Source organism: Budorcas taxicolor, unplaced genomic scaffold, assembly GCF_023091745.1.
Source record: "Budorcas taxicolor isolate Tak-1 unplaced genomic scaffold, Takin1.1 scaffold381, whole genome shotgun sequence".
NCBI lineage: Eukaryota > Metazoa > Chordata > Mammalia > Artiodactyla > Bovidae > Budorcas > Budorcas taxicolor.
Window position 1 is genome coordinate 23,792 of NW_026292240.1, and position 13,799 is coordinate 37,590.

Consider the following 13,799-nt stretch of genomic DNA (forward strand, 5'->3'; position numbering starts at 1 on the left):
GTGTGTGGTACTTGGTACAGACGCCCAGGAGACTAATACAACCGGACACTAGAGGGCGCTGGGGGCACGGCCCCTGCGGGCAGGCCTTCCCGGGGGCTCCTTGGAGGGCGCGGCCTTCAAGCCCAGTCCCAGAGGAAGGGAAAGGATGCCAGGCGGTGCAAAGGCCCGTGGGGGCGAGCTGGGAGATTCCAGGGGCTGGGAAGTCAGTCAGAGTTCACCCTCTGATTTACTCCCTGCGGCTAAGAAAGTGCGATTATTATCTGAGGAGGGGCATTCCACCCTGTGTCTGGGAGAAAGTGCTGGCCTGCAAGGCCCCTCAGCAGAGGATGGGAGGTGCACGGCCTGGTGTGAGCCCAGTGCTGGCCTTGGAGGCCACAGCCGTGCCTGTTCTGGGGGGACCAGCCATCCCGCTTGCCTGGGATTGAGGGGTTTCTCAGGACACCAGGCTTCAGTGCTGAAACTAGCACCATCCTGAGCGAACGGGGATGGGTGGTTCCCTGAGACGGGCCGAGTGCAGGGGTGCCTGCTCCCATCCTGTGTCTGAAACCCTGCTGACTCACCCAGACGGACTTAATCTTAGGGCAACCCCCTCCTTCACCACCTCCTGGCCACTTGGTTCAAAATCTGCGGCTGCCTGGTAGGCTGATCCTCTCTCTGACATGGTTGCCCACATCCCTTTATGTCTATCAATTCTGGCCTTTCTCCTAAGGCGGCTACACCTCCTCTGCCCCAGATCACACCTGCCATCATCTCACCTGATCACAGAGGTAGGAATAATATTAATACAGTCAGTTCTAATTTGCTCACTCAGCATGAGGCACTGCAATTAGGACTCTACTGATGTCATCAGACCCCTTCAACAGCCCTGGAAAGCAGGTGCTATCCTCAACCTGCCCCCCCCACCTTAATAGGCAAGAAAGGAACTTCTCGGGTGGCCCAGTAGATAAGAATCCGGGTGCCAATACAGGGGACTCGGGGTTGATCCCTAACCTGGGAAGATTTCACATGCCTCAGAGTAAAAAAACTCGTATGCCACAACTACTGAAGCCTGTGCCTAAAGCCAGTGCTCCGCAATGAGAAGCCACAGCGGTGAGAAGCCCCCACACCACAATGAGTAACCCCCACTTGCTGCAGCTAGAGAAACCCTGAGTACACCAACAAAGACCCCGTGCAGCCGAAAGTAAATAAAATTTAAAAGCAAAACAAAAGAGGCAAGGAAATATGTAAGAATGATAATATAACAACAAAAACCAGTCAATCCTTAAGGAAATCAACCCTGAATATTCTCTGGAAGGACTGATGTTGAAGCTGAAGCTCCAATACTTTGGCCACCTGATGCGAAGAACTGACTCATTAGAAAAGACCCTGATGCTGGGAAAGATTGAAGGCAGGAGGTGAAGGGGGCAACAGAGGATGAGATGGTTGGATGGCATCACTGACTCAATGGACATGAATTTGAGCAAACTCCGGGAGATACTGAAAGACAGGGGAGCCTGGTGTGCTGCCGTCCTTGGGGTTGCAAAGAGTGGACACAACTGAGCGATTGAAAAACAACAAACACTCAAATGGGGCTCCAGCAGGTTAGGGGAGGGTTCGAATCATGGGATGCCCACAGTTTAAGATCCCAGCGTGTGGCCTTTTCCTCTCCTCTGCCAGTCTTGGCCCTTCATTCTCACTGCCAGCTGTCAGGAAAGGTGGTACCTTGGGGCTGGGGGTGGCCTGGGCCGCCTGGCTCCGTGGAGCGGGGGAGAGCCTGTGCAGGATGAGGACACGCTTAACCACTCATGCTACCTCAGGGCTGGGGCTGGAAACCAGGATCCAGCTTCCACTGCAGGGGACTGCCAGGGCAGCGAATGGTGTGTGTGTCTGGGTGAGTCTGTGGGCACAGGAGTGAGTATCATACTGCACCCTTTGTGGAGCAGGTCTGTCCTGCCAAACCTTTGATGCCCACCTGGGATTGGGCACCAAACAGACGCTGGGGGAGAAGGTGAGGACACAGGCTTTGGGGTCATGCATACCTTGGCTGTGTGACTCAGGGCAAGTCACCTTACCTCTCTCAATGTCAGTTTCCCTATCCGTAATATGACCTATTTCAGCAGGACTGACTTCATCAGATCTCAGGAGGCTTAGTGCTGAGGGCCTGCGATAGTTTGAAGGGCCTATGAAAATGTTTTCATTTTAATTTATTTTAAAATAAGAACACAAGTGGTGCTAGTGGTAAAGAGCCTGCCTGCCAATGCAGGAGACATGAGACATGCATTCAATCCCTGGGCCGGAAGATCCCCTGAGGAGGGCATGGCAACACACTTCAGTATGCTTGCCTGGAGAATCCCGCAGACAGAGGAGCCCAGGGGGGCTAGTCCATGGGGTCGCAAAGAGTCAGACACGACTGAGGGAATATAATAATGAATGTATAATAATGAATCTAGCCTGGATGATATGTGTTCTTTATACCAACATAGTTATAAATTATATATAGATATTTTTGGCCAAGCTGTGTGGCTTGCGGCATCTTAGTTCCCTGACCAGGGATTGAACCAGGGCTCTTGGCAGTGAGAGCATTAAGTCTGAACCACTGGACCACCAGGGAGTTCTCCTTTGTTATTATTATTTTTTTAATGGAGAAAGGGGCCTATGAAGTAGAAGTGAATAGGGTCCCTGAAAGTTTTAATGTGACTATGAACGTGGGTAAATCCGTGTGTAGTTGTGACTACTTGTGCAAATAAGAGTGTTTGCCCTTGAGTACTTGCACGTCTCTTTCCTTTGAGCCCGTGGGTGTCACGGGGACAGTCTCCAGGAACTTGAAGGGGAGGGAAAGCCACTGGGGGTCTGAGCCGAGGGTGGGAAGGGCACAGGTGGCCACCTGGGGTGCCCTCACCAGCAACACTGCCAGGTGTCAAGGCGTTGCATGCTGCTTGCCTGATGCATGTCCTACTCTTTGCAACCCCTGAACTGAAGCCCGCAAGGCTCCTCTGTCCATGGGATTCTCCCGGCGAGAATACTGGAGTGGGTTGCCATTTCCTCCTCCAGGGGATCTTCCCGACCCAGGGATGGAACCCAGGTCTCTTGCCTCTCCTGCATTGGTAGGCGGGTTCTTGACCACTGAGCCACCTGGGAATCCTTGCAAGGCATTGCCCTGTGAGGAAATGGGTGCTTGTTGTCCCTGAGGCCACCACCAGGGGACATGCAGAGCCAGCCCTGTCTAGACTTCTGGCTAGCTGGCCCGAGACCTTCAGTCATACGAGACATTAGGACAGAGGGCAACTTTGCGTCTCAGAGGGGAGCGTGGCCTCACTTCATAGAGGAGACCGTCGGTGGTGAGTGCGCTGGTCCAGGCCCACCCCGAGGTGCGACTGCTGGCCTCCCAGACCAGGGTTCTTGCACTGACTGGGCTGACCTAGGTATCTCTACAGGGGCTCATTCACAGACACCTGGGAGCTCTCACCATTGCCTCATTCAGAGACACCAGGAAGGCGCTGGGGCAGCCTTTCCCAAGCCACACCCACCTCCAACTCCCCATGTGCCTCATCTCTCATCTTCCAGGAAGCAAGTCTTCCCTGGACAACTCCTCTACAGCCCTGATGACTAGTTTAAGGGTAATGACCGTAGCCTTTTATTTACTGCACACTTTCTCTGTGCCAGGCTGCCTGCCCAGCATTTACAGGGCCCATCACTTTTAATCCCATGAGAAAGGTGCCATCAAGAGGCGAAGTAACAGACCCAGGGCCACAGCTAGCAGGTAGCAGAGCTGGAATTTGAACTCAGGACACAGACTTCACTGCCACTGTGGAGCAAGGGGAGGCTGAGCAGTGACACCATGGCCCCTTGGGCTACTGATTCACTATTTCCAGAAAAAATCGATGAAGCACAGACTGACAGATGCTCAGTGGGAAATGAGAGAATTTGATCTAGTTGCTTACATTTTATGGATGGGGATAGTGATGAGCAGGGAGGAGCACCGACCAGCCCAGATTCCAGGGGGACCAGATCGCCCGAGTCATAATCCTGGCATTTTTCTCATCCTAGCAGCTGCCTGGGACATTATTATGCATGTGTCTCAGAGGAAGATGCTCAATAAACTTTCACTGAGTGAGAGAATGAATGTTTATCTCTCCAACCAGACTGTGAGCTCCGTTAGAACCAGGACTCTTCTTTGTTCATCTTTTTACTATCGACAACTGGTGCAGGAACTTAGATACACACCTTTTATTACTTCAGCAAGTATTTATTGAACTTCCATTATGTGTTATGCCCTAGGCTAGCCACCAGGCACACAAAGGAGAATAGGATACCTTCCTTTCCTTTAAGGTGTGCATACAGAATGAGGGAGACAAATGAATAATCAGACCATTCTAATACAGTGTCAGCCTTAACATGCAAAGGATTCTTACAAACCAATTACAAAAGACCAACATTTCAATTGAAAAAAAAAGTGGGCAAAAGATATAAATTCACACACAAAAAGAAAACAGCATGTAAACTTGAAGAGATGCTGAACCTTGTCATAACTGACAAAATGCAAACTACACTGAAACACTATTGTCTGTGTCTCAGGCAGAGAATAATAAGATTGAGATCCCCCAAGTCAATACTACGATGCACTAAAAGTCACTGGTAAAACTTCTGGAGGGCAACTTAATACTAGTGACTTATATTATTCTTTGACTTAAACACTCTGTCTTCTAGATGTTTATCTTACAGGGATGTTCATACATATACATAAACCTGGAAGATAATTGCAGTATTGTGTGTGAGAAAAAAAAAAAACAAGCCAATTCAATGTCTTATCAGTTGGAGGCTGATTCAATTTGTTTTGATTTATCCATACAATGGAACGCTATACAGTCACCAAAAGGAATGAGACCACCCCTAGCATTCTGACGTGAAAAGATATTCAGGTTACATGAAAAATGCAGGTGGATTTCAAAACATACTACAAAGTTACAGTAATCAAAACAGTGTGGCAATGGCATTGCTTAGACATACAGACCAATGACCAGAATCGAGAGCCCAGAAACAAACTCAAATATCTATGTCCAGATGAGTTTTGACAAAGTATCAAGACCATTCAATGGGGGTCAAATAATTTCTTCAACAAACGGTGCTAGGACAACTGGAGAGCCCCTTGCAAAAGAATGAAGTTGAACCTCTATCTCATTCCATCTACAAAATTTAACTCAAAATGAATCAATGACTTTGATCACATTCTTGACAGTGTCCCTTGATGCACAAAAGTTTTACATTTTTATGAAGTCCAAACATAAAATTAGATTATGACCCAGCAACACCACTCCTAGGTTTATACTGGACAAACAAAACAAATGTCCACACAGAAACTTGTACATGAATGTTAATGGTAGCATTATTCATAATAGCCGAAAGGTGGAAACAAGTCAAATGTCCTTCAACAGATGAATGGTAAACTGGGGTATATTCACACAATGGAACACTGTTTAGCCACAAGAAGGAACAACAGACACATTGATACATGGTACAACTCGGATAAAGCTCAAAAGCATCCTAAGAAGTCAAACACAAAAGGTCACCTATTGTGTGATTGCTTTCACACAATATGTCCAGAATAGACAAATCCGTGGTGTCAGAAAGCAAATTAGTAGTTACCAGGGTATGGAGAGGGGAATGTGGAGTGATTATTCGATAGACACAGGGTGCAGTTCTGGGGCACTAGAAATATTTTGAAACTAGAGGGAGGTGGTGGTCATGCAACATTGTGAATACACTAACTGCCACTGACTTGTACATTTTAAATGGTTAACTGTGTGTTCTGTGCATTTTACCTCAATTGTGAAAATGTATGGGGACTTCCCTGGTGGTTCAGTTGTTAAGACTATGCCCTTCGATTGCTGGGAACGTAGGTTTGATTTCTGGTTGAGAAACTGACATCCCACACGCAACTAAGCCTGCGTGCTACTAGAGAATCCAGGCACCACAACAAAAGATCCCGCATGCCGCAACTTAAGACCCGATGCAAAATATATGGTAAGAAAAAACAGGCATGTGGAAGACAGCATACTCCACTTGCATTTTAAATTATACACATACAAATGTGGTGGTGCGTACATATGCATACACATACATAGTTCTCGCTTCCCACTGCACTGTGAGACTGTGAAAATAACCATTCAAGCTGCAATGGTGCAGAGAAAACTGAATAATGGGAAAAATTATGATCGTTCAGGGACCTTTCAAAGGTGTTGTCAAAGCATTAAAACCTCTTGATGATGCAGGGGCCACAGGAGACACGGGTTTAATCCCTGGGTTGGGAAGATCTCCTGGAGGAGGGTGTGGCAACCCCCTCCAGTATTCTTGTCTGGAGAATCCCATGGACAGAGGAGCCTGGAAGGCTACAGTTCATGGGGTCGCAAAGAGTCGGACACGAATAAGGTGACTTAGCACTCACACACACATCATAGACATGAAATAAAGATTTCTTTAAAAAAAAAAAAACCTCTTGATGGTCTGTTACAAATGTAGAGGGAGGTGAAAAAGTAGTGAAACTAATAATTATACATTTAATACTTATTAAATTGCTAGTGTAATTTAAATTAAAACATTGAGAATTCAAGTATTTTCTTTCATTGTAAAAAGGTATCAAGGATGACCCAGCAATCCCACGTCTGGGTATACATCCAAAGGAAGAAAGTCCTATCTCAAGAAGACATCTGCACTCCTGTGCTCATTGCCACATTCTTCATGAGTCGACATTTGGAAACAACCTGAGTGTCTGTTGATGGATGAATGGATAAAGAAAATATGGTATGGATGAATATACAATGGAGTATTATTCAGTCTTCAAAAAGAAGGAAATCCTGCTATTTGTGACAACATGGATGAAACTGAAATATGTTACGGTAAGCAAAATAAGCCAGAAAGAAAAGAGACAAATATTGCACAATATCATTTATATGTGGAATTTGAAAAAAAAAAGAAAAAGAAAAAAGTCGAACTCATGGAAGCAGAGTGTGCAATGGTGGTTGCCAGGGGCCTGGGAACGGAGGAAACAGGGAGAGACTGATTAAAGAGTACAAACTTCAGTTACAAGATGAATGATTCTGAGGATCTAACGCATAGCCTGGTGGCTACAGCAGACAATACTTTATTGTTGTTTAGTTGAAATCTGCTAAGAGAGTAGATCCTCTCCCTAAGAAAAGGGTAACTACATGAGGTAATGGAGGCATCATTGACTTGTTTGCGGGAGTCATTTCACCAAGTACACACAGAGTAAACCATCACATTGTATACTTTATATTACAATTTTATCTGTCAATTATACTTCAATAAATCTGGGGAAAATTATCAAGAGTCGTTTCAACAGTGCTTGCCTTCCAGTTGTGTAGCTTCAGATACAGAACCAGCATCTTCTCTATGCATTGGTGAATCATCACACTCCTTTCTAAGTTCAGATCAACTTAAAATACTTTATCCTTTGTACTTTCAATGCTATGAAATATTTCTGGCAGTTCCTTTAATGTGGTGTTTTTGCTGGCATCATTTCCTTGGGACAACATCATCCTTTTTGTCAGAACCGCTTTCACTCATGTGTCGATATGATGTGCTCTCACTGTTTCCCTGGCTGCACAGTTAGAGCTTCTGGAACAGCAAATCGCTGCGGGTTCAACATTCCCAGTTCAGTTCAGTTCAGTACAGCTTAGTCGCTCAGTCGTGTCCGACTCTTTGCGACCCCATGAATCGCAGCAGGCCAGAGCCAGCTATTTTTCTTTTTTTTAAATCTGCGTCACACGATTTATGGGATCCTAGATCCTGGATGAGGGATTGAACTCATGCCCCCTACATTGGAAGCTCTGAACCTTAACTGCTGGCAAGAGAAGTCCTTGCCAGCTGTTTAAAAAATCATTCTATTTATCTTCAATTCGGATTGCACGTTCAGTCTCATCACTCTGCATTTCTGTGCTGCGCTTTCATGTGTGCGGCCCAAGTCCCTCTTTTGGGGAGCTATTTCCTATTCTTTTGCTCACACATTTTTGTAAAATGTCACATGGGTTTATCACTAGGAGACAGGAGGCAACACAAACCACATGCTTTGCTGTCTGTGTAGGAACTGAATAACACGCATGGTGACCAATCCTAAAAGAGATCGGTCCTGAATATTCACTGGAAGGACTGAGGCTGAAGCTGAAACTCCAATACTTTGGCCACCTGATGCGGAGAACTGACTCATTGGCAAAGACCCTGAAGCTGGGAAAGATTGACGGCGGGAGAAGGGGACGACAGAGGATGAGATGGTTGGATGGCATCAGCGACTCGATGGACATGAGTTTGAGTACACTATGGGAGCTGGTGATGGACAGGGAGGCCTGGCTGTGCTGCAGTCCATGGGGTCGCAAACAGTAGGACCCGACTGAGCGGCTGAACCGAACTGAACTGACCAATCAACAACAGGCTTTGAAAGACGTGATGTGATTGGTCACTTACCGTAGTGCCTCTGTCATTTCCGCAGTGATTTGTGGATGGAAGAAGTAGTAGCAAAGTTCATATTTGGTGCAATTAATCATAGGTGAATCCCAGGGACGGGGGAGCCTGGTGGGCTGCCATCTGTGGGGTCGCACAGAGTCGGACACGACTGAAGCGACTTAGCAGCAGCAGCAACATAATATGGCAAATGAAATTTGAACTGTGTTATTGAGGACTTCCCTGGTGGCTCAGACGGTAAACAGTCAGCCTGCAATGCGGGAGACCCCGGTTTGATCCCTAGGTCCTGAAGATCCCCTGGAGAAGGAAATGGCAACCCACTCTACTATTCTTGCCTGGAAATTCTCAAGGATGGTGACGCCTGGAAGGCTACAGTCCATGGGGTCGAAAAGAGTAGGACCCGACTGAGCGACCAATGCTTTCATTGAGGGACTGGGGTTATTTAACTATACTGGAAGGCAAGGACTGCCTCATTATGCACTGTATATGCTTGTGTGTAAATGATGAAGTGATTATTTCCCTGGGATTGGGTTGGGGAGGGTCTTATAAACTCCCATGTGTGTATGTGCAGGCAGGCCTGTTCAGTCCAACTGTTTGTGACTCCATGGACTGTAGCCTGCCAGGATCCGTCGTCCATGGAATTTTCCGGGTAGAATACTGAAGTGGATAGCCATTTTCTACTGCATGGGATCTTCCCGACCCAGGGATTGAACCTGTGTCTCCTGCATTGACAAGCAGATTTCTTTACCATGGCACTACCTGGGAAAAAAAAAAACTGTTCTTGTTTTTCTTTTTGAGGCGGTGTTTTTGTTTATTTAATTAATTAATTTATTTTTGAGGCAGTGAAATTCTGGAATCACATCTTGGACTGAAGCCATATACTAGCTGTATGACTTCTGGCAAATTACTAAACCTTTCTGAGTATCATTTCTGAAATGAAAATAATGATAGTTCCTGGTCCACTGGTTGTAGTGAGAAGTCAGTGAGTTAACACATGAAAACCACTTAGCCTGGTGCCAGGCAAGGAGTCAGTGTTTCAAAAATGTATCATTGTTATTATTAAAATTTAGTCTGAGAAGTGCTGCAGTGCAGGCAGCTCGAGGGAGGCCAACCCTGCCTGGAGAAGGGAGTTTAAATGCACCAGGTGACCTTCAGAACACCTTTCTGGGCAGCTTCCAAGGCATCTAAGATCTCAGACTTCCTGGCTGCCAGGCAAGGGGCTGGTGCCCAGCGGTCAGTGCCTCCCCCAGTACACGCCTCCATCAGTCTAAGCAGCTATTGGCCACCTTCTCGGCCAGAAGTCACCAGGACTTGTGAACAGCGGGTGGATAACCCCTCGGGACAGGCTTCAGTGACCAATCCTCTGGCTGCTGATGTCAGCTACACCTCCTGCTGGATGCAGCCTGGAGGGAGACCGGATAAAGTCCAAAGCCTCCTAACTTGGCCTCTGGAGCAGGTCTAAGTCCAGACGCTGCAGCTTCTGTATTCTCTCCACTCTCAAACACATAAATCCTTTGCTTCTGAATAGATGTTGCCCACCTTTGCTCAAGCTATATCCTGTCTGACAGGCCTTTTAATCTGACCCCCTAGCAGGGCTGAACCCCAGCTCTGAAGTCTCCTGGGTCAGTCTGGGCCCTCCCCAGAACTCAGATCATCTATGATGTGCCTGACTCCTGTGCTAAATACTCATCTTCACAGCAGCCTTCAGGAAGGCGTCATTGTCCCTGTTTTGCTCAAGAAGAGAATGAACAAAGCTCAGTCAGCTGAGAGAGCCTGAGCTGGGTGGGATTCAACCCCTGGTTTACCTGTTTCCAAAGTCAAAACCTGTCCCCCACAAAAATCCTTTTGGGAGGTGGGTGCTGATGCCTCTATCAGCTCCCCTGCATCTAGGAGACCATCAGCCCCTGGGGACATGAGCCATGCCTTATCCAGCTTCCACCCTGCATGGCAGCTTGCAAGGACAGGCAAGGTGGCTTTGGCTTTACAGCCTGGCTGCACATCACCTATGCCAATTGTGTGTAGTAAGGGTGTCAGGTTTTCGTGTTTCTCAATAGTGGCACACTTGGTGTTTGGGCTGAGTCAGTTCTTTACCAGGAAGCTCTACATCTTCCCACAGTGGCTAGAAGGATGTTTACCATCCTCGGCCTAAATATGTCAGAAGATCCCCCTCCTCCCCTCCCCTGTCCAATTACTGAGAAAACACAAACCATGGCACCTCTGGAGGCAAGACCAATCTGTTATACCAACAACCACAGAAGATGAAAGCTTGGATTTAGAACTTGAACTTGGATAAAATGGTCCCGGCTCCGCTCTGAACAAGCTATAGGACCTTAGTCTTACCACAACCAGACTCAGCTTCCTCATCTGTGCAATGGGGACAATAATAAATAATAATGCAATCACCCTCAGAAAGCATTTAGCACAGGTTCCTGGTCCACTTAACCTGTCAATGACAGCAAACTGTTAACATTTAAACCTCTAAGACTTTCCGTACAAATTAGTTAACCAAGTAGGACAATAAAATCTCTTGCAGATAATGAATTATTTATCTTTTGCTTTGTCTTGGATGTACAGAGTCCCTCCAAGACAACTGTCTGATGAAAACTTGTTGAGTCAACGGTTCTGCCCCAAGGGAGGTTACATTTGTCTGGGGAGCTCTAACAAGTACACTGACTCAGACACAGTTCCCCCTTAGCTTTGGGTTTCCCAGGTGGCGCCAGTGGTAAATAATCTGCCTGCTAATGTAGAAGACATAAGAGATGCAGGATTGATTCCTGGGTTGGGAAGATCCCTAGAGGAGGACATAGCAACCCACTCTAGTATTTTTGCCTAGAGAATCCCATGGACAGAGGAGCCTGGTGGGCTACAGTCCATAGGCTTGCAAAGAGTTGGACATGACTGAAGCAACTTAGCACGCACACTCGCCCCTTGGCTTTGGAATTGGCAAAAGAGAGAGAAATGGTTTCTGGAGACTGTAGGCTCCCAGGCCAGAGGGGCTGGTGGGTGGGGAGCCTGAGTGAGTTACGCAGTAGAAAGGCCACTCCTTTTCCCTCCTGGCACAGGATCCAGATCCAAAAATTGAAATCTCACTCTTTGGGGCAGTTTTACACATGGAGGAGAAAACAATACACGTGTATATATTTAGTGCTGGCAGAAAGACGAGAGTCACATCAGTTGTACAAACGTAGAAACTGTCAGAGTGGGGAAATGACTTACCCAAAGTGAAAGTCCTGGGAAAGCACAGCAGGACCTCAGCTATGAATCCAAAGCTTGTATCACTGTACAAGAATGAGGAAGTGAGATGAGTGTTCGGAAAATATTTCAGGGAGCGGGCAGTGCCATCTGAGAGTGGGAAGTGGCTTCAGGTCTATTAGGGCAGGATTAACGGTGATTCATCTCTTGCTGAAGCTGGAGTGACTTTGGCTTGCTGGCTACAGAAGGCTGGGAGCGGGGTGTACCCAGCTAAATGTCCCAGCACGTGGGAGACCTGACAACCCAGGTGAGCACGAATGGCCAGGAAGACAGGAGGAACATTTCCGTGCTGACAGCTTTGTTCACATGGGCAGAGTTTCTACGTCAGCAAGTTGGCTGCCACCCAGGGACCGAATGAATGGGGGGATGGGCATCAGTATGAAGGACTTTCTCATTGCTGTGCTTAATTGGTCAGTCGTGTCCGACTCTTTGCGATACCATGGACTGTAGCCCACCAGGCTCCTCTGTCTATGGGGATTCTCCAGACGAATACTGGAGTGGGTTGCCATGCCCTTCTCCAGGTCTCACTGCTAACCCTCCTGTATTCCTTTGTTGCCCCAAGCTGGATTATGACATTAGGGAGTCCTCCGCTTCGGAGATGTGGAAGGTTAAGTGCAGTGTGGAGAGTGGGATGCCATGTTGGAGGCACTCATGTTGCCATGAGGAGGCACTGTCTAGGAGGAAAAAGCCGATTTAGGCAGAAACCAGACAGATCATTTCTAACCTGCACAGTCTCTGATCGTGTCAATTATTTTCAGGTATGAATGTGTCTCTCCTCCAGGCCCCAGCTTCATCCTCCTAGATACCTTATGCATCTTTCTCTCTCTCTCTCTTTTTTGGCTATGCTGGGTCTTTGTTGCAAGGCATGGGTTTTTTTTTCTCTAGTTGCAGAGCATGGGCTTAGCTGCCCTTAGGTATATGGGATCTTAGTTCTCTGGCCAGGGATGGAACTTGTGTCCTCTGCATTAGAAAGTGGATTCCTAACCACTGTACCACCAGGGAAGTCGCTTATGCATCTTTCAGTCAGGTTAAATGTTACCTCCTTTGAGAAGCCTTCTGTGACTCCCCTGGGGCTGAACCAGATGGCACCTCCTCTGTGTTCCCAAGGCCTGAGCTTGCCCACCCACCACAGTACTCATCACAGATGCCAACAGCTGCGTTGTCTGTTGCCCTCACCAGACTCTAAGGACAGGAACTGTGTCTGTGCTGTTCTCCATCAGCTCCTCAGCCTCTGGCAGCTCAACTAACTGACCTGAGGTGTCTCAAGGAATTAGTGCTGATGGTCCCAGGAGGCTGAGGGAGAGACTGAGGAGCTCAACAGCCTTTCTAGAAATTGAGAAGTGAGGACCTCCTTTGGGCAACATTTTTTTTTTAAGCATACTTGATTTACAGTGCTGTGATGGGCAACTTTCTTAACTTCTCTGTACTTCACTTACTAATCTGTAAAATGGGACTAATATGTGTGTAAGGCATAATGTAGGACATGAGGGAGCACTCAGTGTCAGCAATCATAGTTAGTTCTGCAGGAGGGGACATGGAGGCTCAGGGAGGTATGTGCCAGGTCCAAACTCTAGGCTAGAAAAAGCAAGTCTTGGACTCCAGTCTGGGTTCTGGCCTCCAATCTGTGCTTCTCTTCATTCTACACTGCTTGTTGTTGCCTGTCTATTTCACTTCCTCAGTCAATAGACAGGCAATGAACAGCTACTGGATGCCTGCTAGGTGCCAGGTCCCAAGCTGAGAGCTGTAAGGCTGACAACAAAAGATGCTTTTCAGGAGGCAGTGGGATGAGCAAGAATGACATTAGTGTAAAATGCTCCCGGGCTAAAATTCCAGCTTTTCCATGTCCTGGCTATAAGATATTACTAAGGTCTCTGATCTCTGAGCCTGTTTTCTGCTTTAATAATGAGGAAATACAAGACTTCCCAGCAGGAGAGCTGCAACCTAGCACTGGGCACCACTGGATATAAATGGAAGCCAGTTATTATTAATATCCTCAGCATCCCATTTTATTTTTAACCAACCAGTGTGCATGGTAGTTAATTCTTCCCCCTTGTCCAGGCACCCAGGACCTGGTTCTTTGTCCCAGGCCACCACAG

At 47.2% G+C, this 13,799-nt stretch overlaps 1 protein-coding gene across 10 annotated transcripts in view; it reads right to left on the reverse strand.

Moving 5' to 3' along the window:
- LOC128071357 (kynurenine--oxoglutarate transaminase 1) overlaps positions 1–13,799 on the reverse strand; it is a 32,856-nt gene that overhangs the window by 17,232 nt on the left and 1,825 nt on the right. For 6 of the 10 annotated variants that reach the window (XM_052664248.1, XM_052664241.1, XM_052664244.1 and 3 more), the window contains exon 2: positions 11,668–11,729. The exons of the other annotated variants lie outside the window; for them this stretch is intronic. The gene's annotated coding sequence lies outside the window, so the exon portion shown is untranslated. The remainder of the gene's footprint in view (positions 1–11,667; positions 11,730–13,799) is intronic. 10 annotated transcript variants of the gene reach the window in all.